The 23,268-nt window shown below is 40.9% G+C and overlaps 1 protein-coding gene and 1 long non-coding RNA gene across 12 annotated transcripts in view; both read left to right on the top strand.

Moving 5' to 3' along the window:
* The window catches only part of anapc1 (anaphase promoting complex subunit 1), a 51,410-nt gene extending 48,385 nt beyond the window's left edge, over window positions 1–3,025 (top strand). For both annotated transcript variants that reach the window (XM_041050262.1, XM_041050261.1), the window contains exon 53: window positions 1–3,025. This exon is cut by the window's left edge and continues 1,044 nt beyond it. The gene's annotated coding sequence lies outside the window, so the exon portion shown is untranslated.
* A 5,726-nt stretch (window positions 3,026–8,751) lies between these two features.
* Window positions 8,752–23,268, top strand: part of LOC121189447 — a 75,314-nt gene continuing 60,797 nt past the window's right edge. For 3 of the 10 annotated variants that reach the window (XR_005894884.1, XR_005894880.1, XR_005894890.1), the window contains exon 1: window positions 8,756–9,044. This is a non-coding gene — a long non-coding RNA (uncharacterized LOC121189447). Of the gene's footprint in view, window positions 9,045–12,286; window positions 12,357–23,268 lie in introns of all 10 variants that reach the window. The other 7 variants (XR_005894885.1, XR_005894889.1, XR_005894882.1 and 4 more) reach the window with 7 other exon arrangements.

Here is a 23,268-nt window from a genome sequence, read left to right as displayed (position 1 = left end):
AAAACGGGCTGTGGGTTTGCTTCGGGTGATTCCCCACATGAAAGGAATCCCCTAATCTACCGGTGGTGTTTTTGTCATAAAGCAGAGCCCTCCACAGATAAGACAGAATTTATTCAGTCTTTGCACTTTGTGGGAAAAAGTTGGCTTTTTGTCTCTTACATTTGATGAGTTAAGTAAATCAAATGATGCCTTTGTGATTCTGTACAACAGGTCTGGTGCGTTGATCGTCTCCTATGGCTTCTGATCAAGCTGTTTAATTTTATTTAGGCATTTTATAAAGTGATATAACAAAGAACAGACTCTGTAAAATAATAATAAAATTCATTATCTAACCATCACACAAGAATTAAATGGACTTGATGTCCTGGAAACCAACGGCTGAGCTGGAAGCAATCTAAATATTGCAGGTTAATGGATTCCAAAATATAAACCTGAGAGGTCAGGGGGCCAGAGCCTCTGTACAGTGTGATAGAGCTCAGTTAAAAGACATCTACACAACATTTGTGTCTCTTTCAGTCTGAGGACCCTTCTATTTGTCTGTGCCCAGGGGGCCCATTTTCTCCTAATCTGTCCACATGTTAATGATAAAGATACTAGAATTAAATATGAAACCAGCAGCAGAGTCTCTCCTGTGTGGGAAGAGAACATTAACAAATAGTGCTCTGAGTGGTCAAACTAAAAGGTTAAAGAACAGGAAGAGCGCTGTCAGTGGCGGTAAACATCAGCACGCATCTAGTGAACACGTAAATAGCCACGGCTGCAAGTGAAATCAGATACTTTCCGCAGTGTCAGGGTGTTTTTTTGCAAACATTCGCACAGTTTTGCAACGCTGTTATATTTTCTCATGCAGTTGCATTTGCATATCTTTGGTGTTTTTAGGATTGTGGGACTTTCCTACCAGTGCATGAAAGCAGTGTAAGTGCCTAAAACTGTTTGATGGTGGAAATCCCAGATCGTCACCAAAATCTAATTGACCATTTCTTGGGCTGATGCCTATCTGTCCTACAAGATTTCCAGACTGTGGCCCAAAGCTTTTCACTGTGAAGCGTTTTTATTTGATCTTTGTTCTCCATCTGCAGATGAATTGCAAACAGGGATTGCCAATAGATAATTCGACATACCTTAAAAAATATTCAGTCCACTGACTGACACACAAGACTTATAACAACACCTCTGAGTCAAAGCAAAGATGGCAGCCTGCCTGCTGCCTCGATAGGACACAGAGACGCAACTTGGGAAACACATTAAAAATCTGTTTTATAATTCAGCAGATGAAGTATTTTGAAAGAATACTAATAGAGTGACAAAATCCACTAATATCCCCTTTTTTCAGGTATTTCTTTGACATTACTGAGGCTCAGAATGTCCCAGTGTGTGTGTCTCCCAGTGTCAGACTTTGAAAATCCCTGCCTCAGCCTTTAAAGCCACTGAAATGTCCTGGGTTTCGATGCCCAACTCAGGATAGAGACCCTAATGTCATGAAGTTAGTGTGTGGGAGGATGCGCAATGTGTGTTCAGCTCCCAGTCTCAGATCATTTTTAACCAACAGCTCTGAGAACATTCCAGAGAAAATGGAAAACATCCGAACAAACAAGTGGCCCACACCCTCCTCACAGAGCTGCAGCACACAGAACAGCTCCCCACTGATCACAGCTCCTTACATGGTAAAGTGTGTTTGTATTTTAATTTTTTTTTTTATGTGCAAAGAGATTAAATAAGTTTTATCTAAGGGCTCATTCACCTAACCCATTGCTGGAGTAAACATTTCAGCTGCCTCAGGGTCATTTACTGTCTGCAAATGGCGACAGATTTCATTACTGCATGAGGAAAAACTTTTTGGCAGTGTTAGTGATTAGCACCAAAGGAGGATATGATAATGTGCCAACAAGTGTTCTCTCTATCTGTTTTAATTCTGCTCTTCCTCATACCGAGGCTAATTCCCATGGTTTGGGCAGACAACATGCAGGATTTGAAGCATCTGTTAAGCTCTGAATTGCCTGGTCCACCCACATTTAAACACCATTGTGCGTCCTGCTGAACGAAGTATTAAACAAACCTTCTCTAGACAGTTTTCTTGGCATTATAACCGTGAAAAGGCCCCAAACAAGCGACCAGACATGACTCACATGCTTCTGATGGATGAAAAAAAAACTTTCAGACCCACGACTGTGTGGACTTGGGAGTTCCGTTTTGCCACAAGAAGATATTTGTGGTTATTTCTGTTATGTCTTTCAAACATACTTCCTGCCTTTTATCATCACTCAGAGTGGGTGGATACTTGACATGGTTCTTGTCTGCACCTAAACACTTCTCACTATTGTAAGAGTCTCCATTCTGTAATTGCTCTATTTAATCTCAGTTGTATGAGCCAACAGTTGTTGGGGACATTGTACACCCACATTGTACACGCCAAAATAAAAATAGCGACAGAAGAATTGAAAGCACCTGAGATCTGGCCTCTCAATCCGCCTCTTCCAGAGGAACAAAACTATCTCCTGCCAATATTTTAACAGTTTTGGATGTTTCATGTGAGAAGATTCTACATTTGTGTTCTTCTCTGTGCTTTTCTTGTTGGTTTGAAGTGGATGAAGTTCAGGTGGAAAAAGGTGATGCCACATACCTTTGTGCACCAATCAGCATTTAGCAACGCTTGAATCTAAATCTGATGTCAGCCAAGGTGTTGTTTATTTATGATGCCATGTTATACTCTTTAGTAAAACCTAAGGATGCTCCCTTCCAAACCTTAACATGGATTTTTCTTTATTTAGTCATGAATATGCAATATTACTGAGAAATAATTCATTTGTTTTCAGTGGCTTTCAGAAATGTGTTTTCTTTATCAGTAAATCTGACTAATTTTTTTTCCCCTTTTAACCATCAAGTCCGGGTAATACAATAAAAATACACAGCAACTTCCCAGGGCCCCAGCAGACTCCTGTTTGCTCGTTTTGTCCATCCGACAGTTCAAAATCAAAAGGTGATCACTGATACAAAACCGAAAAGCCTCGTTTGCTTGACGTAAACATATCAAAGCGCCGCAATTTATGTGACATTTAAAGCTGTATTCATCAGTGTTTTTTTTTTTTATTGACAATGGAGTAAATGATTATGTGTAATGTGAAAAGGGTGATTTGCAGGGATGGACCCACAGAGAGTTATCACCCTTCAGCTCTAAGCAGCGTTTTAGCATCTTTTAGCTCACTGTTTTGGTTTTCTTCTCCACAAACTCCACTCTCATTGACCTCCTTTCTAGCCACAGCGTTCAGCTTTGTAGGCACTAAAGCCTGAGTGCCAGATATTTCCCTCAGGAGAGTGAGTATTGGACTCCAAATGAATAACAGTGTTGCTTCATGCCTGCTGGATGTGTAAACAGGCGGCTGTTTGCTAACAAGTTCACTATAGCAACTTTTTAAGGTAATAACAGTCAATGTTGTGTTTTTTTTTCTTCTTTCTTTTTTTAGCTTCTTCCGCTGCCTTCAAGTGATAATTAAATGCAGCTTTAATGCTCAAAAATGTTGGAAAGATAAACAGCAATGAATAATAATAACCATAAGATAAAAATCTCCAAATATAAATTAACCATTCATTTCTGAGAAAACAAAAGGGGCAAGGTTCACTTGTAGGCTGTCTTAATTAAACTTGAGGTCAGATTAAATCTTATTTCTGGGGGCCCTGACACCTTTTTTGACCTCCCTTCTCACTATGCCAACATGCCACCCACGCAGTGTCATGTTTAATGTTTGGTATCCAGTATCTCACAGTGTAATTTGTAAGATAACCAGGCCTTCAGCGTCTGGCTGTGTGTTTATCTGGCTTATAATGTATGTGTGTTTGTGTGTGTGTGTGTGGTTTCTTGGAAACACATGCCATTTCAGTCAACGTGTCTCAACAAACATTCCAGGGAAATGTCACATGAAATTAGCCAGTAAACTGAGAGTCCAGGGTCAACAGGAACTGGGACAGCCCATGGGTGTCTCTGGGACGATCAAAGTCTTGTGGTTTTAATAGTCTCCGAGTCTCAACTGACGGGCCTTTTAAAGGACTGCTCTTCTTTTCTGATCTTGTATGAGCTACTTGTATCTCTGCTGCTGTGATGCCGCAGGGCCACAGTGTGCTCTGAGTAAATGGTAAAATGCTGGAAATTGCAAAAAAAAAAACAAAAACGAAGAATCGCAGATTATTCTCACTAAGTCATGCCTTGTGCTGGCAAGAAGATGCTTAGTCTGAAGCCATGGTCTGATTTCTAGCAGTACTTTAGTAACTGCAGCTCGTTCAGGCTCATCTATCAACTTCCCCTCACAAACACAGAAAGCATTTGCTTGTTTTGATACCTGGTTGAAACTAGGGATGGAAATGAATAATAAATGTAAAAGAGGGACAAAGTATGAGAGTGAAAGTGAAACTAAACTGAAACTGACTTTATCTGGTCTTCATTTCTTTGTGGTTTCTTTCTATATTATAAAAACCTGCAGATAACACGTTCGATACCGAGGTGAGTCGCTTAAGACGTGGCTGCGGCGCCCAGGAACAAAGAGGCTGACTTTCTCGCAAAGGGGGAGGAGATCAGACTTTGTCAAATGTGTCTTCAAGTCAGCTAGATCCTGATTTCAACTAGCACTGGACATATACATATATATATGTGTGTGTGTGTATGTGTATGTATGTATACACAAAGTTCACATTGACTTATTTACATTCACACAAACCACAGTCTTTTCCTAACCTTAACCAAAGTTTAGGAGCATTTGCTAAAATGACTGATTCAGTAGTTTTTCACAGGATGCTTTAAAACCCAGTCACCAGTTTCCTGTCAGCTTCAGCTGTGCCTCGAGGTAAATGCTGCCATGACATGACAACATGTTGCTGGCATGTCCAACGTTTTTGTAGCATCAGGCACTTTTCCTCGCTGGCTTCCTGTCTCCCAGCTTAGTAAGCAAGTAGCTTCATACATTCCATCAAAAACATTATGTGTTTGCCTTCCCTGTTGCAAGAGCAACCATGTGTTAGGTGTTAAGGGGAAATGTTGCTGTGGATCACAGTGATGCTCAAAAAGCAAACATAAAGAAAATACTTAGCACACCAAGTGAAACCTCTGCTCTTGCCAGGAAGTGAAAAGCTATCTAATCTTACAAGCTGTCAAGGTTTTGGTAGTTCACCTTCATCAGCTTCAGGGGTGGTCCGTCACTCTTTATTCGCATCAGGCTTCCTTCCACTAGATAATCCCAATACTGAATCTATAATACCGGTGATACAGAACATTTCTGTTGCTGGATTTGTTGTAAGCCACTCTGTATCGGATTTAAATGCCCAAAAGAATGTAAGATTGTGTAATAATGTGGGAGTTATGTTTTGTCCCAGACGACTCTGAGGCATGTGTTGTGAAACAAACAGCCTTGACTGAGTCCAGTGTTTGTAATGACTGTCTGCCTGCATTGAGCCTGTGGGAAAAAGAGCGCTGCCTCCAGGAAAAAAAATCCGGTTGTGTTTGTTTCCACAATAAGCCAATCTAAGTGTGTCACAGTGAACCCGCCCTTCAAACCCCGTGGCTTTTCTCACATCTTCACTGTACACACAGGCGTACAAAGTATTGACGTGCATTGTACGCACCCATGCTTTAACTATTTAACAACGGACACTTTAAAGGACTTTGATCTGACAGGAACTTCCTTATAAAACCACAAAACTGGCAGATTATGAGAAAATGCCCCCCCCCCCCCCCCCACTCCCCCATCCCTCCTATTTAGGTCAATACTGAGAGAGACATAAAACAACTGCAAATGACCTTTTTCTAGTCATGTGTTTTGTGTCTCAGTCTTCTGGAATGTCTGTCTGGTAGGCCCAGTCCATCAGTGTGAGAGAAGAAGAGGGTTGTAGAAAAAAAATTAAAGGGGGGGTGGACAGATGTGCAGATGTACCTATTCCACTTGTTCAGTCAACTGGTTTCATTCCTTCATGAGTAATTTTCCCGTTACCTGAATGGAAGAGTGGTCTCAGACCAGTTTAACCAAAGATACCAGCCTAAAGAAGGAAAAGTCCAGTAATTTAATTTCTGCTTTGTTGTTCTGTCAGTCAACTCATGACCACACAGGTGATCTTGTAGCCCCTTATGATTTAGGTAATAATGGTTTTATACACTCACCGGCCACTTTATTAGGTACACCTGTTCAACTGCTCGTTAACGCAAATATCTAATCAGCCAATCACATGGCAGCGACTCAGTGCATTTAGGCATGTAGACATGGTCAAGACGGCCTGCTGAAGTTCAAACCCAGCATCAGAATGGGGAAGAATTGTGATTTAAGTGACTTTGAACGTGGCATGCTTGTTGATGCCAGACAGGCCGGTCGGAGAATTTCAGAAACTGCTGATTTACTTGGATTTTCCAGCGCAACCATCTCTAGGGTTCACAGAGAATGGTCCGACAAAAGGGAAATATCCAGTGAGCTGCAAAAATGCTTTGTTGACGCCAGAGGTCAAAGGAGAATGGCCAGATTGCTTCGAGCTGATAGGAAGGCAACAGTAACTCAAATAACCACTCGTTACAACCAAGGTTTGCAGAAGTGCATCAGTGAACACACAACATGTTGAACTTTGAAGATCAGATGAGCAGATAGCACACCGGGTACCACTCCTTTCAGCTAAGAACAGGAAACTGAGGCTACAGTTCACATGGGCTCACCAAAATCGGACAATAGAAGATTGGAAAAACGTCGCCTGATCTGATGAGTCTCAGTTTCTGATGCGACATTCGGATGGCAGGGTCAGAATTTGATGTGAAAGCATGGATCAGTCCTGTCACGTCTCAACAGTTCAGGCTGGTGGTGGTGGTGCAATGGTGTGGGGGATTTTTCTTAGCACACTTTTTTTCTCTTTTCAACAAACTTATTGAAACATCTCTCATGGGAGGGGTCCCCCGACATGACGCCACATCTGTACTTCCCTCTCTTCTAACGTCCACTTCTCTTCACCAGGTCAACAGTGCAAGCAGTGCTTACATCAGATTTAGGGTTTCCACATCATTTGCACTTAAGAGAAATTATGTAAATCTTTACAGGAAATTTCTGACTTAGCATTTGTGCAGAATCTGGGCACTTCATTTGATTAAAATACAGAACTGAGTGTAAGGATAAGGAAGTTCTAATATGCATCCCACTGAGACACGAGCGAGAAGGCCTGCACATCCAAATATATAGGACACTGAAAAGGACACCCTTTCCCCTCCACTAATAGCCCGTGTCTTCTTTTGAGCAAGGCATCAAGAGCTAAACGAAACAAGCTGCAGGGAAGTCACCCTAGCTTTTGCCACAACTTCTGCTTTTGCTTCCTCTGTATGTGTGTGTTCATGAAAATGGGCTGAATTTCCCTGCCTTTTTATGCATGAACGCTTTTAATATATCTGCATAATATACTGCATTTTATATGTATACACACACACACACGAAGCAATGGAGAGAAAAGGAAGAAGGATAACGGACATCCTCTGCATGCAGAGGATGTGTGTTGTCATTAAAAGCAACTTTAATTTAAATTCTAGCTTAATGATGGTTCTTTTATTGGTCTTATGGTATTTATATCTTACAGTATTTACTGTAATCATTTGGTGATTAGGATGAGTGCACTGTAATGTCTGTTTTTTTGGTTTTTTTTTTTTTGGATGAATAAATAGGTTTGATTTACACTGCCTGGACTCCCAAGTGGGTGGAAACAAGACCTTGAAGGCCAGTTGTAGTGAAAACACCAGGCAGGTGAGTTCTCATGCAGAAAAATAAATAAAAGAAAACTGATTTCCAGACACTTCCACTTTATATGCGTAGCCATGCTAGCAGATGGTTGTGTCAGTTGCTCAGTACACCACTTTGATCCAAACTGAAATATTGATGAATTGTGATGAAATTATGTAGATCAAGACATTCATGGTCTCCACAGGATGAGACAGCGCCACAAGCAGGTCAAAGTCTCCACTTACCCAGTGAAATATCTCAATATCTCGACAAACATTAGGATGCTGACGTGCAACACTTAAGAGGGTGAACATATAAACGGGACACCTGCTGAACATCAGCATGTTGACATTGTCACTGTGAGAAGTTTAGCACGCTGACGTTAGCATTTGGCTCAGAATTCAGCGCCATGCCTAAGTATAACCTCACAGAGCCGCTGGCATGGCTGCAGACTTTTAGTCTCATTTGATTTCAGTCATTTAAGTTTAAGTTGGAATGAATAAACTGAACCCTGAGGCTTGTTGGACAGCATCAGAACAGGCCTCCACCTGATCCTCATTTTGGACATGTAGCACAATGGAAATTCAAAAACCTCAGTGCAAATATGTTTGGCCTCTGATCCTTGACATTTTCATTGTTGTGCATGACTTAAGGTCCCGTTCTTGTAATGTCAAATCAGCCAAATACATTATTGGATACTTGGAAGTATTTTTGATAGAAAGTTGATTTTCAGACACTTAATTTATTTCTTAAATTCCTAATTTTATTTCCTCCTGGTTGAGAGTTTCAGTTAATGTAAAGGTAGCCCATGATGAGTGAAGTTGTTCAGTGGTGTCTTTGCACCTTTCAGCCTTTGTTGTTAAATGAGTGAATGCGTCTATGTACATCACAGTATGTCTCTGTGTGAGTGATCTAGTTTAATACTGATGACAAACAGAGAAGTCCATTCATTTGGAGGTTTCCCCTGGCGCAGCAGAGTGGGAAGGACTGGTGGGTGTGACCTAAAGTACGAAAATGTATTATACACTGCACGTCTCGCAGCCACCTCAGTATGAATGGTGGAGCTGCAGAAGACAACTCTGCTGCTGCAGTTTAAAAAGTTAGTGAGGACAGACACAGAGAGCGAGAGGAAGCGCGCACATGGCTTTCAGTGTGTTCAGGATGACTTTTATTCCGCAGTGCAAAAGTTTGAAAGTGAAAGAAAGAGTGTCAGGTCAAGCTGGTGCAGATGCGCGCCTCGCAAATGTTGGCTGAGTTAAAAAAAATAATAAAAAAAAAAAGTGAAGACGTGCAAAGTGTGCGCCTGACTGCCAGTGATGTGGGGTAAGTCTGTCAGTTAATTTTCTTTCATGAATTAAACGTAGAAAACTCTGAAAAGCTCTCCAGCTCACAGCTGTGCTCCCTTCAAAGTCCAAATGAGGAAGCAGTTTCTGAGACTGATAAAACTCTGTGGGCTGAATTTGTGTAACGTCGTGGACAGATTTCAAAAGTTTTTTTTTTTTTTGTTTTTTTTTTTTGGACAGAACTACACACATCAGAACTGTCGACTGTTTTAAAAAGTTCAGAGGTTTGAGGGCCGTGCACAGCTTTCTCATGCGTAATGGGCGGTTTGTCAAAGATAAAAGGAAGTATGTGGTGTCAGCTATAGTCAGAGATAGTAACCCAGCCTTCCTCTTCCTTTTGTATTTTTTCAAAAAGTTACTGAATGACTTGACCTGAAACCGTTTCTCTGACTTGTTGGCACACTGTCGGCATTTCTCCCCCCGTGCGTTGAGGCCGTGAACGCACAACAGAGGAGGAGCAGCACCCGGTTTTTATTATCATCAGAATGAAAAATATTCTTGTCACTTGTGTGAACCCCACCGATCTTTTTATAGTCTGATCCTTATCAGCGTGTGAAGTTTGGTTGCTGAGCGTCACCTCCAGGAAAAAGCCTCACCAGAATTGAGTGGGCGTCACTTAAGCAACTTTATGAACGCAAAGTCCTGCAGCCAGGGAAGTCACTTGGAGATGCTGCGTTCAGGACCTGTCGGAAACGAGGCGTTCAAAATCACAAGTGTGTATTCTTGTTCAAAGATTAAGACAAAACAAACCGGATTTTTGGTTGTTTAGGAAAAATAGAATCTTCTTTGTATCACCCAAATAATTAAGAAAAAATCAGGCGCATAACTGGTGGTTTTAATTAAAACAAAATAACAATAAAACAACTAACTAAAAGTTACAGTTAAACATAATAATAATGTGACTTCAGCTCCTCAGATTCAAAACAATCTTGCCTCAAGGTCCTTTAGTTGTGTAGCTGTTCTGGAGCTTTTTGATCCCATCACACACTACTTCCTCTGAGTTTGTCTAGTTGACCTGGAATTGCAGATGTTTTCATTTCCAAATTTCTGTTCATCCTTGACCTTGGAAACTGTAGTTTCAACAATAATAACAAAAATGTAGCCAAGTAGCACTTGGCAACTTTAATCGCAAATGAAGACTGTGACATACTAAGCGCTGGAAAAAGCTGATGGGGTTTATAGAGTTATCTCATCCGCTGATACTGATGAGAGCCTTGAGCTATGGTTGAAAGCTCAGAGGAGGCCTAGTAAGTGGACCTTGAGTTATGTTTTTTTTGTGTAGGAGTGTGTGTCAAACTAGTTAATTTGGTCTTGTGTCCTTTGTGTTCTCTTGTTTGTCCACTGTCCATGATTGATTTCTCATGACATAATTAATTTCCTGGCTAGTATTTCATCCTTCTGGTTCTGTTCCCCTTTGCTGTGACAGTGTTTTAATATTTCCCGTAGTAGAACTCATCACCACATTGGAGGGAATGTGTCCTTCATTTAGTGTTTCTTTTTTTTCTTAAAGTGACAGCACATGCTGTAAATGCATCACTTTTCTCTTAATTTCATTTCCTGAGAAGTCTCAGTTACGTTTTCCCCACTGGGGAACATAAAGATTTTAAGAAGTGCGTTACGAAATTATCTCTCAACGAACTTAATTTTCTCCACGATTTGGACTCATTAAAAGTAAAGACATAGATGAACTGAGTGGTGTAGTGTCTGCATGTGTGAGTTTCATAATGAGTGACATGGGGTTTCCCTGTCCCTGTTTCCTCCATTCATGTGGCTGGAGACTGACAAGCAGAGAGCTCTCAACCCGGATATGAGCTGAATATTGAGTGAGTGTATTTGAAGGAGAGGGAGGAAGAGAGACTGAGTGCGTGGAGGGTGTGTGGCAAAGAGAGACAATTGGAGGGTGTGTGTTTGCATGTTTTATTTATACAACCTTTGTTTAAAGAGAATTGTTCTTTGAGATCACGCTTTGTATTCCCTGTGGCTGTGTGTCTTTTATAAAGACAGCAGCTTAGTCATTTCCTCATTCTGCTTCCTAGTGACCTCAGCAGCACAAGCTTCCTCTTGTCACTTGCACCATTTTGCATCCCCAGCTACTAAAGATGATGCTTAGCAGGAAGAAGTGAAACGCACAAATGGATGTTTTGCCTGATGGTAACTGATATAATTTTGGTGCCGGAACAAGATGACAGACTTACATGTAAAATACTTGTAAATTTTAAAGACCTGTTCCAGCCTTGCTGACAAGTTGCACTGTGCCCAGCCAGCCATGAGTCCTCTGTAGATATTCCAGCTGTAGCATGAGGCATAAATAAACTTTAGGTAACTTGTGACTCATCTCAACATCCTGTCAAAGATGGTAATGGGTAGTTTGGGCTGTACTTCACATAAAAAAACATGTATTTTATAATCATGCTGAAAATTAGAATGTTTAAAGTAACAATTCTCTTTTGTGGAGCTTGTGAAATGCCACTAGAGGGCAGTGTTGCTCCAAAACAGTGTGTAGCCTATAGTAAGTTTTAAAATCCAAAAAAAGTGAAAAATGTTTTCTCTTATTTTACCTAATCAGGTGTGCTTTTCTTACTGTGACATCTTAAAATGTCTTCAGTGGAAAAGGGCCTATTAAAGGCCTATTAAAGTTCGGATAAACGTGCACTGCTGGTACAATAAATTCGGTGACCTCTCATAATTCCCAGAATAGCTCCACCCAACCACCTAACCTGCTAATCAGCCAGAACATGAGAAAACACCTGTGTGGAGGTGCAGAACCTTCAAGCAACAGTTTAACATTTGGGAGATACAGTTTCAGAATCGTTGAGGAGATTCACGTGTTTCTCCGAACAAACATTTGGACTTGATGCTGTGTTACTATATCTATATGTAACTTAACTAACTTTGTTAATGGAGCTTAAAACAAAGACTGGGAGTGGGGAACCAACTGGACAGATTATTCTCCACTTGAAACCTCTTCCATCTTATTATTTTTTGACCTGTGTATATTTGCTAAATTGAAATGAATGTTTCACTCAATATAGTTTTGACTGTTTCTGGCATATAAAGCCATTTACCATGGTGAAGTCACATATTTGTGTGACCTTGATCACAGTAAAGAATGCTCTCCAGTTTCACAGTTTGTGTTGTGAGTTGTCTCAGTGAGCATGGAAATGAAGTCAAAGCAGGAACTGGCTGATTGTTGGTTGCTCTGTGTGCTCTGCCTCCGTACAGACAAATTAGAGGAAATGTACACGAGAGGTGTTGCTATGGAGACGCAAGCAGAAGCAGAGAAAGTTGAGAGGTGAGAGGTTCATTTCAAACTCAGCTGCATCACGGATGAAGGGTGAGATTTATCATAATAATTAATTTATCATCACTTCATGTGAGAGGGAACAACACAGGAACAGTTTAACTTATATAACCCAAGTTATATAACCTATTTCCTATCATGCTTGGTGAGGTCTGGGGGAATTCAAACTCAGAGGTTGAAGAAACCAAAGAATCTAGTCTAAAGTTGGAAATGAGACCGGAAAGTGTGCACAAAAAAAAAAAAAAAAAAAAAAAAAAGATACAGATAGTGTTGTTACTATTCAAACCAGTACCAGTACAGAAAATGGAAGTGGAAACAGACCAGAGGTACTGTCTCTGGAGTTTGGCATACATGAAAAGAGAATTTGGGAAACATCTTGATTAGGTCAAGTCACTGCCAACTAGACAACTGAGCTTGCAGCTGCGAGCCACGTAAGATGTTTTAGGGCTTCAAGTGTTGCTGGCTCAGACTATACTACAGAACTTCTGTTGCTTCACTTTCCTGAGCATGCAAGTCAGCAGTCTTTCAAGGCTATCTTTATGTTGCAGAGAGAGATGCAAACCACAGATAGCTCATTCAAATGAAACTAAACCTTGTGTCTATTTGTGCAGTGACAAAAACAAATGAGTAGGCAGCTTTTACATAACACAAATGCACACATGCAATACTGAAATAAACTCGAGTCATCTCACCGCTGCATTTGTTGCCATTATTGGCTCCAATTCAGTCTGAATCTCATTAGTCAGGTTAGGAATGAATTAGAGCTGCCACTACACAGAAATGTTTCAACTGCACCAGCAAAGCACTGATATGACGTGGTGCATTTAATCAGATGCCTCACTGGCTGAAACATTACACTTGTTGTCTATGGGAGGCCCTTAACCTGAATTATTTTGAAATATCAACGTCATTCAAAAAACCTGCAGCTGCACCACTGGTTTTGTTCTTTCACTTCAGTTGAAGGAGTACCTGGTTCCTCTGTGTGTTCCTCCTCTTTTACCACCCTTGGTCTTATGAAACCTTTTTCGGACCCACAGTGGATAAGGTCACAGATACAAAGTCGTTTATCGGGACACTTATTAACACCTGACGCTACGTGTCAATTCCAGCAGCAGTAGTAGTTTCAGCAGAGTTTTTGGGTCTCATGATGCCAGGAGGCAATTAGCCTAGCTTAGCATAAAGACTGAAATCAGTGGAAAATCAGTGGAGTTGGCAGGCAAAGTTTTTCTTAGGATTAGATACAACATGTAAAGTAGTGACTTTTTGGAGTTGGTGGTGTATTTTTGAACTTTGTAGATAAAGCCAGGTTAGCTATTACACTTTGTTTCCAGTCTTAATGCTAAGCTAAGCCAATCCTGGCTCTGTTTTTAGGGAAAATACTGAATCTAGGTTATAAGATTTTACCCATTATATGTTTGGTTTTTTTTTTTTGCCTGAGGAAGATCTGTAGTCAGACAGAACATCGCAAATACAATTAAAGGCAGTTGTGACTCCAGAGGTCTGCTGCTCCTCACCTATCCTGTACAGCACCTGTACCACTGAGGTTTCATGTATGTATCTGACATGAAAGCAGCTGCATTTAAAGATGCTGAACACCAGCATAACATTTGTCAATTAAAAATGCCTCTATGCACCCTTCAGTGTATTGATAAGATGTTGATTGGATTCTTGTGTCCACATTGAATTCAGCTTAAAAAAAATTTATAGTAGAAAGTAAGTGTACAGTACATGCATCACCAAGGTACATGTTAGCTCAAACACGTGTGTCACTCACAGCACAGGGACAATAGCTCTTCCTCTTTTGTCACCGTCAGAGCCTTGATTTTGACATAATACCCCTGTCAGTCAAAGGGGGGGAAAAAAAACTCTCCAACAACTCAACTTTTCAGGAACTAATAACAGCAGCATCGTTTGTAGCTTCAGAGGTGTGGTGTTATTTGCCAGTGGAGTATTGTGCCCAAGGGTTGGTGAGAAACAGGATCCTTGAGGTGAAAACATAAAAACCACAAAATGTGTAGTATGAGATTTTCACATGACAAGAGCATTGGTTCAATGAGGAGTTTGTGCAAGTCTGGAAGGGAGTGTAGAAGAATGTGTTTCTATATTCACTGACTTGTGTATGAGAGTGTTTAGGCTTGTGTGTGTGAGTTTTATGAGGGTGTTTGTGCACACTGTACGAGTGAGTGGGTGCAGTGTGAGCACATGCCTGTTGCTCCTGTGGCGAGATGTAACCTTTTATTCCTTTATTTGAGGGGCAAAGTGAAAGTACAGTGGAGGTAGGCTGACTAGCAGCATTCCTGTCTTATCACTGTAGTGTTTACAGTATGTTTTCAAAAATCTTATCAGCTGATAACTTGCAAAACATACAGTTTACTTGGGGGCCTGTGTTATCACTAAGCACTGCTGAAAGATGGTTGTGTTTTCATTCCTGTCTGTTTTCCCGTCTAAGATGCTTCAGAAAGTTTCAGATTTGCACAAAGAGCCCTCACCACAAGAAATCTAGCTCATGTGATTTTTGTCTTTGATCCACATCTGGGATTTCATCAACAAGTAGTTGATTGTTGTTTTTTAGCCTTAAGAATTGTGCTGCTTTTATGTGCTAGTGTCATGCATTACCAGATGGTGTATTTCCTCACTGGTATCACAGAAGTAATCTCTGGCAGAAACCTGTCTCATTATTGTACAGGTGCAAAAAACGTGAGAGAGTGTCAGTGTTGTCAAAACTGCTGTTTGCAGGGAGAGCAGAATGCACATGCATGTGTGCGCTTTTTTTTTAACATTATTTTCTTTTTGTTTATTTTGATATTTAGTATGCACTTTTATTAAATAGCTGCTTTTGTTGTTAAATTTGATATTGTACACAAGGTACTTTCATGTTATGATTTTTATGTCTCATAAAGACCCTGCATCCATTTCAGTTTGCAACTGCAATTTCATTATTGGAGACATTGATAAAATGTTGAATCTTTAGGCCCATCTGAACAGAGGAAACTGTTTAAAGGCTGCAGTTTTGTTTGTTGCAGAGTTGTTCTGTGGTTGAGGAGGTTTGGACTCTGAAACGAGCCACGTAGAGTCGTCAGCCAGTGAAACCATCAGGAACTGGTGTCTTTTCACGTTCAGTCCAGTCAGAGAAACCACGGTGACTTTAGCAACAGGAATAGCATTCTTTTCATACCTTAATAGGCCACGCTCGCATATCTGCTATCAGTACTTGAACTTTGAAACGAATCTTCTTCCATGAATTGACAGTGATTTGCTCTTGAGAGAGCTGTACACACCCATCACACACAGAGCTTTTCGAGGGCAGGTTTTGTTGGGTGACCACACTGGTTTACAGTTAAAGCTACTGGTTTCCAATAAGATGCTGTCTCAAGGTGCAGCTGGGAGGATGGAGGATGTATAACAGTTCTTCTGTAGACGCCACTGAGAGGTTAACTGTCTCACACTGTGCAATATATTTGTAACTAACGGTTGCCACAAGTGCACCATACACTACTACTGTGGGGTTTTTAGTCAGAGCTACTGGTTTCCAGTAAAGACCTGCACCCAGTGGCTTCACAGCAGAGGAAGTGGTGGTGGCGGAGTCTGAAACTCTGTTCAGAAAAAGGGGGGAAAAAAAAAAAGTTTTCACGCGTCAATTGCTTATCTTTTCATGCAAAATGGTTTTTGCCTCACATGCATTTACATATCTGCTTTTTATTATATGGAGCTGATAGTATGGCGACTTCCTGTGAGCACACAGAGTGAAAGAAAAGGTCAAAGGTCAAAGCCACTGCACACTGCAGTGAACAGAACAATCATACCTTTTGTAGGCATCTTGAGGTATTGTACCACTCGGTCATATAGTACTCATAATTTAATTCTAAAAAGCAGAACTGACATGATATTTCTATGTAATGTAAGCGACCAACAAAGAATCTGACCTGAGTTTCCGACTGTAAATTACTCAGGTTAAAGGTCTGAAATGACCTAAGAGAAGAAGAAAACATCATAATCCTATCCATCCTATCCTATTTTGATTCTGTACAATATTTAGTGCACCACATTTTACTGAATATGGATGAATGTGGAGCCAGTGTCACCTCTGCTATTCGCAGGCTTATATCGCCACTTAGTGGAGAGGCACAGGCATGAGATTTAGTGCAGGGATCCTTATCTGTTTAATATCCACCTGCACATTGTAGTTAGCTGCTGCACCAAAGTTCTCACTTTTTTCATTTAAGAAAACACATTTAGTTAATATAATGATATTAAACTAGGTTCATATTGCAGGATTACCAACATACTGTTAAAAGCCTAAAAAGGGATTTAATATAAATAAGTCAGTGACAGAGAACAGCCATACTACCAGTGAAAGCGGATTGCCTTGCTCAAAGGCACTGCACAAACAGTTGCTGGATGAGAGGAGGGTGTATCTCTTAGTCAACGGATCGACAGAGAAATAATTTCCAACTAATTTAAGAATCAATTATTATTTTTAGCTATTTTCTGAGCAAAAATGTTAAACATTTCCTGGTTCCAGCTTCTCGGTTGTGAGAATTTGCTGCTTCTTTGTCTTATATGACAGTAAACTGAATAATAATAATAATTATTATTATTACTTGCAGCCCTGCACTCCACTGCCCAGGTTTCCATGTTCAGCCTCAAATCTACATGACCACTCTGCCTCCACCTGCTGTTTGAGTTTGAAATATGCTGAAATTGAAACACTATTTCAACATTTAAATCAGTCCTTAAAATTTATCTTTTTAAAAATACCTTTTATTAATATTAACCACAGTTTTTATTTCTCCAGCTCTATTTTATCTCTTTATGAGCTGAAGCTAATTTACAGCTTCCGTCCCAGGTTTGGCTTTTAACTCAAGGTTAAACCGACTAAACAAATGAGTGGATAAAACAGATTGTGAAGCTATGTGTGCATGTATTGTACGTGCATTGACTGCCGCTGGGGGCTGGCTCCAGAAGTGAGCAATTCTCCATTGACCCCCATGTTAAAATAGCCAACTTTACAGCCTAAAAAAAACATATTTACAGCCTGGTACATTTTTTGTTTTTGGTCTATAATGATAGTTTACACCTCCGTAACACGTTTTAGTGTTATTTAGGCTTAAAATTCTTACATAAGGTAGGGCGTGGTTACGTTGAGTGACAGCCCCTTAGACAGGCACTGGCAGTTAGCTCGGCTGGGCTAGGCGGCTACATCCAGAGCCCTCCGGCTACTGCAGTGTCCGTGTTTGTTTGCCAATGTTCGGATAGGTGACAATATGGCTTGTTGTAGTGCAGACTGTACTAACCGACCGTCGAAGGAGTCTGTGTTGCAGTTTATTCGGTGAGTAAATTTATCACTATTTTACCTGGATGTCTGCACTAATTAGCATGTATTAGCATATTTAGCCGCTGGCTTGTGGCTTAATTGCCGATTTATGGTCGCTGCTGATACAAATAGAGGACCAGAGCAGCTAATGTTAGGAACGCTGTTGCGGTGTGTTCAGTGCTCTCAGAGTCCGTTTATTGCGGGTATACTAGGCTACAATTTTATTTCGTCTCGTTTTTCTGTTTAAAAAGTCCGACATTGCATGTACAGAGCAGCTCCGTCAGTAAGCGGCTGCTGTTGTTTGTGTGCTGCTGTAACTGTAACTAAGTGCAGTGCTGCGACTAAGCAGCAACATTATTATCTCTGTTGTATGCTGTGTGTCGCGGTTACACGGGTTCGAGCTAGTCGGGTCGGACTCGGGGACTGTCGTGTGGTGGATATAGCTGTGTAGCTGCCGCTTAGCTTGTTAGCCTCGCTGATTAGCCTTAGTCTAGCTCGGTTGCTCCGAGCTAAGTGGCCGGGTTCTCGGCCGGCTGACCCGTAGAGTAACCGCCTCTTTGCCAAATATGGAAAGTACACTTCCACTAAAATCCAAAATGGCGCAGCTCAAATGCCCATGGTTTGGTCACAAAACCGAGTCCCTGAAACCAATGGGTGACGTCACGGGTGCTACGTCCATGTTTTATACAGTATATGGTGTATAGTTATGTGATATCCCTAAACTGCACAGGACCTGATTTCTAAGGCCGCTAAGACGCAGTTATATTCAAGTGTCACTGAAATCAGTAGAAAAAATACCAATTTATCCACAAAAGATGCCACAGTCTGTTTTTAGGTAACTGCCCATTGTTTGGAGGCTCTATTTTGTTCAGAACATCTCACTTACTACTAAATGTAATGTATGAAGTCTGTAGTGTAGGATCTGGTTGTTGCAAGAAGAGGGCAGTGTTTTCCACATCTTCCCTATCAGAATTAAGGCTCATTGTGTTTGTGCCCTGTAGTATCACCACCATCAGTGCATCCTTTCATCCCCTGTCATTCACAGAGAGTGAAACGGAGCATTTGAAACCCCGCCCCCTGGGGAGTGAGAGGTATTGATTGGCTGGTGGTGGTGTCAGCTGGCGGTATTGATTGGCATACTTCCAGGCAACAATGGAGCGGAGTAGTGAGAAGCAGTCAGGTTTTGGTTCACACAGTAGATCAGCACAGTGAAGGCAGAGACAGCTGTGGAAATGCATTAGGCTAATTCTGTGTGTTTGTGTGTGTGTATCCCCTCAGAGTGAATATTGATTGAGCTATATCAATCTATCCAGTATCAGTGGGACAGAGGAGCAGCTGTGGCTGCTCAGGCCTCTAATCAGGCTCTTAATACACATTCCTTAAAGGAGTGTTCCACCCAAAATTTATTTTAGCTTTAAAAAGTTTATAGCTTGCTCGTCTGAGTAGTTAACAAGTGATCACAGACAATCAAGACCAAGACTCAGATGCTAACATAACATACTGTACTTGCTGTTGTTTCTCCATTTTAGTTGTCTTTCACAGGTAACTTTTTCAAATAAATTCTGCATGAATATTAATTACTCCCAGTCAAACAGATGACCTTTTATTTTAAACGTAGCTTCAGTTTCACAAACACACATGAAAGAAGAGTCTGTGTATGGTTTGTCTTTTGGTTTGACTGGGCTGGGATTGACAGAAGCTGCCTAATTAAACTGAAAGTTTTATTTTGGAGAGCAAAGTCAGACACAGAGGGACCTGGAAACTTTGGCTTTCATTTGTTTCCAATCAGAAAGAGGAAATCAGACGCCTCCTCCAGTCCCATCTCGCTGTTTGATACGAACAAGAACAGAAAGTGCGCAGGCTTATGGTCTGGCTTTTGAGTTCTGATGGAACTTTGCCTCATCTTCACAGATATGGGAAGATTGTCATGCTGTCTGACATTTAGCTTGAGTAAATAACAATGAGATGCTGAACAAAACTTATTTACATAGGAATTTTATGGGCAAGTCAGTCACTTTATCACAGAATAACTTCTGAAAGGACTGAAGGATGTCAAACTGATAGTAAACAGGGACTTCACTGATCCGGATGGTTTATAAGATTGCTTATTTATACAGCAATTGTAGCATTTTCACTATCAGTTAATATGAAGGTCAGTTTCTTGAATAATTGATTAATCATTTGGTTTATAAAACACTGAACACTAAAACAAACCAGTGATGTCATCAGATGGCGTCTTTTGTCTAACCCACTGTAAAGTGCAAATGTTTAATTGATTATTAAAAAAATAGTTGCCGTCTGGCTAATATCTCACTGATTTCTAGTTTAATGTGGTCAGTATTAGCAGTGACACTGATCCAATATATCAGATTAGTTTGTTGGAGTAAGAGTTTCAGTGAGACTGAGTCACCGCTCGACCCTCAGCGGAGACAAAGACCTGGAGCATTAAGCCTGGTGGTCTCGCTCAGGCATTAATCACGGTGGAAACAAATACATTTTCTCTCTTTCTGTCACACACACTCAGCCCACTGGACCACACACACACACACAGATTTGGGAATACACATAAAAACCTCCCACACTGATACAGAGACTCATAAGATGCAGACTTTGGTAAATTCACATACAATCTCACACAGACACAGGATAACCCACTCTTTCTTTAGGCTAATCAGAAACACAATAGTGTCTCAGTGTACCACCTGGAAACTAATGGTGTTTAGGCTCATGGGGATGTGAGTCAGATCCTTTGCTCCCTCTGAGTCACGACCCAGACCCAGTCTGGACTCTCAGACTGGATGGAAGAGGAGGAGAAAGCTAAATTTTGGTTGAGATGGAGAGAATGTGGGAGGAAAGAAGAGGGAAGTATGGCAAGGAATTCATTTTGCAGGCGCAGACAAAGTTAGACAAACACTACAATGAAATACATGCTTGAGGCAATGATAAGTTTTTGTTGAGACTGTCCTGGTCATTTTAGAGGGGGTAGCTGGTTTGTGTTGCTGAGTAAATATCCTGTTAAAAATAATTATGTCTGTGTTGCTGAGTGTCTACAGTTCCTCTGGACCCAACAATTTACATCCAGTGCCAGCGTTCACTGTCAATGCAGGAAGCTGCGGGCCCCACACGTAGTGAGGCGGAAAGTCAAGGGGTGATTATGCTTCAGCCAAAGTGCTTGTTGAATGACTAAAAAGCATCTGAAATCTCTTCTGTTGAGGGGGCTGCATCTGACGGTTCTTGTAGTGACAATCCAACATTCACACCCACCCCGCACAACAACTGTCGATGTCGTGTGTTGGTGGAGGTGTATGCAGGGTTTCAACTTGTTTCTCAGCTGCCACCGACATTTTTCATTTCTACAAACAAGTGCAACATCATGCATCTCTCTGAGGAGGGACAGTTCAAAACTGTGCACATTATGTGCATTTTCTATGACAGCAGGCTTTTCACCCTGCCTGGAAACACCTTTGCCTCCTGAAGACTCACCATAAAAACTAGTTTGTTTCAAGCATATCGTGGCCTTAAGAGTTTGGAGGCTGGTGAGGTGGAGAGGCGAATCTGACTTTCATGCAGAAGACAGACAAAAATTCAGAAATCACACAACTTATGCAGAAACAAACCTCTGCATCAGCTGAAGAAAACAACAAAAAACAAACATAAAAAAGCAATGCTTATCAAATTGGTACACTATTAACTGCAGGACTGTTGTACTGTATTGATCAGTGTGATGATGTGTTATTTTGTCCACCCCTGTACACACACATAATGGATAAACACACTGTGACAGTAACAGAAATGGAGAGATACAGTAAATGGGTGCGTGGGTGCAGGTCCATTCCTACTTGTTTTGAAATCTCCGAGTCGTCCTGCCCAACACTGTTTCCATGGTAAAACATCACCAGACAATTTGTTCCACTTTACGTCAACACAGCAGCAACCAGTAATGGCAAATTCATAGTTTATGGAGGACAGAGGTGGAAGGATTGTTTTTAGAAGATGGAGAGGACTGACTGAGACACAGACTGATGGAAATATTCTGCTGAAATAAACTGTCTTGTTCACCTGCAATAAGATATAAAATAAACATATTGTGGCTTTTAGAACCAGTGACCAGGCACAAGTTGAGTTTAACCCAGCATTTTTTTTTTTACAAAAACAGTGGAAAAGTTGGTACTAGAGTTAAGACTAAATTCTACAAAAGTAAACAATGAATTGAATGAATTAATGTGAATGATGCTCCAGCCCTGGGTCAGAGGAAAACAAAGACTGAGGGTTATTAACAAAGTGGCGAACAGGAAAACAAGTCTCATCCAGTCTGGTTATGTCATTTTCTCAGCTTGGATAGATTTTTAATGATGTAGGAGAAGCTATTAGTAGTTTTACAAGGAATCACACTGTAAGAAACAATATTTTATCTTATAAAGCTGTCTTTTTGGATTGAACCTTGGCTGTTACCTGACTAACAATGATAAGTTAACAGTACTATACGGTGAAACTGAGATGAAATTCCTGCTGTACCCACTGATGAGTATTCAGGAGCTGAGAGGGGTCCAGCTGCTGAGTCAGCAGGATGCCCTGTAAAGTGAAGACGTGGAAGAAACTGCTGGTGTGGTTGCTCAACACAGACACATGTGAGAGTCTAAATTAGTCAATGCTGATGTAAGAGAAAAGACAGTTGCAGCTTTCAGCCGTCAGTGGCAGCACCTGAGTTCAGCGCCGCTGAAGAGCACTCCAGTCTTTGAGAGAGGAAGAAATGATTAGACGCCGTCTTGAATTTTAGATGTTGTGGTCACCAGCTCAGTCATTAGTCACTGGTCACTGGTTTTGTCTGTGTAACTGGTGTAGTGCAGTATTCTCACTGTAAGTCTTAGGCACTTTCTGCTCATTCTTGTTTGACTCACTGATATAAACAAATCAATATCCGTTCAGCAGATTGTTTAAAACCATGTACAGCTGCTGACTGTGTGCTAACTGCTCATCATTTAGTAAGGTACCAAATTATTAAAATGGAGCCAGTGGACCAGACGGGAGCCTTGAGGCCAGTGAATACACAGATTTATCAGATGATTTGAAGGAGAGGTGCTGAGTTGCTGAAAAGTTGCTGTTTCAAAGAATCATGATCTCACAAGATACAATCAGAGGTACTGTTTTCAGGAGCTGCGGGCTCACCCAACCACTGGTAAAAGGTCCTGAGCATCCAGAAATAATACAGCAACAGCAATACAGGCAGAAGGCAAGGACTCTGCAAACAGATGCCAACCGACAACTAACCAGCCATAAAAAATGACTTAGTAGGAAAAGTAATTATATGGCATTTTAGGGAGGAAAATCCTGCTCAGTGCTTTGAAAGACTCCTTGTTACTATGTACAGAACAGCTGTTTTCTTTTTTTATATTCTAATTTATTTTAGACCATCACGGGACACATAACCCAGACATGTTTTTATGTGTTTAACAGCTGTTAGTAAAAAAAACAAAACAAAACAAAAAAAAAAGAAGCCAGGCCTTTTTCTGTAACTGTGGCCATTGAGGAACCGCTGCCATATCAGCAACATACAACGTGGCTCTATATAGTTAGATTATTAAATCCATT

The sequence above is a fragment of the Toxotes jaculatrix genome, chromosome 11 (genome assembly GCF_017976425.1).
Source record: "Toxotes jaculatrix isolate fToxJac2 chromosome 11, fToxJac2.pri, whole genome shotgun sequence".
Lineage (NCBI taxonomy): Eukaryota > Metazoa > Chordata > Actinopteri > Toxotidae > Toxotes > Toxotes jaculatrix.
Note: the sequence above shows the minus strand (reverse complement) of the source record. Positions and strands in the feature narration are given on the sequence as shown.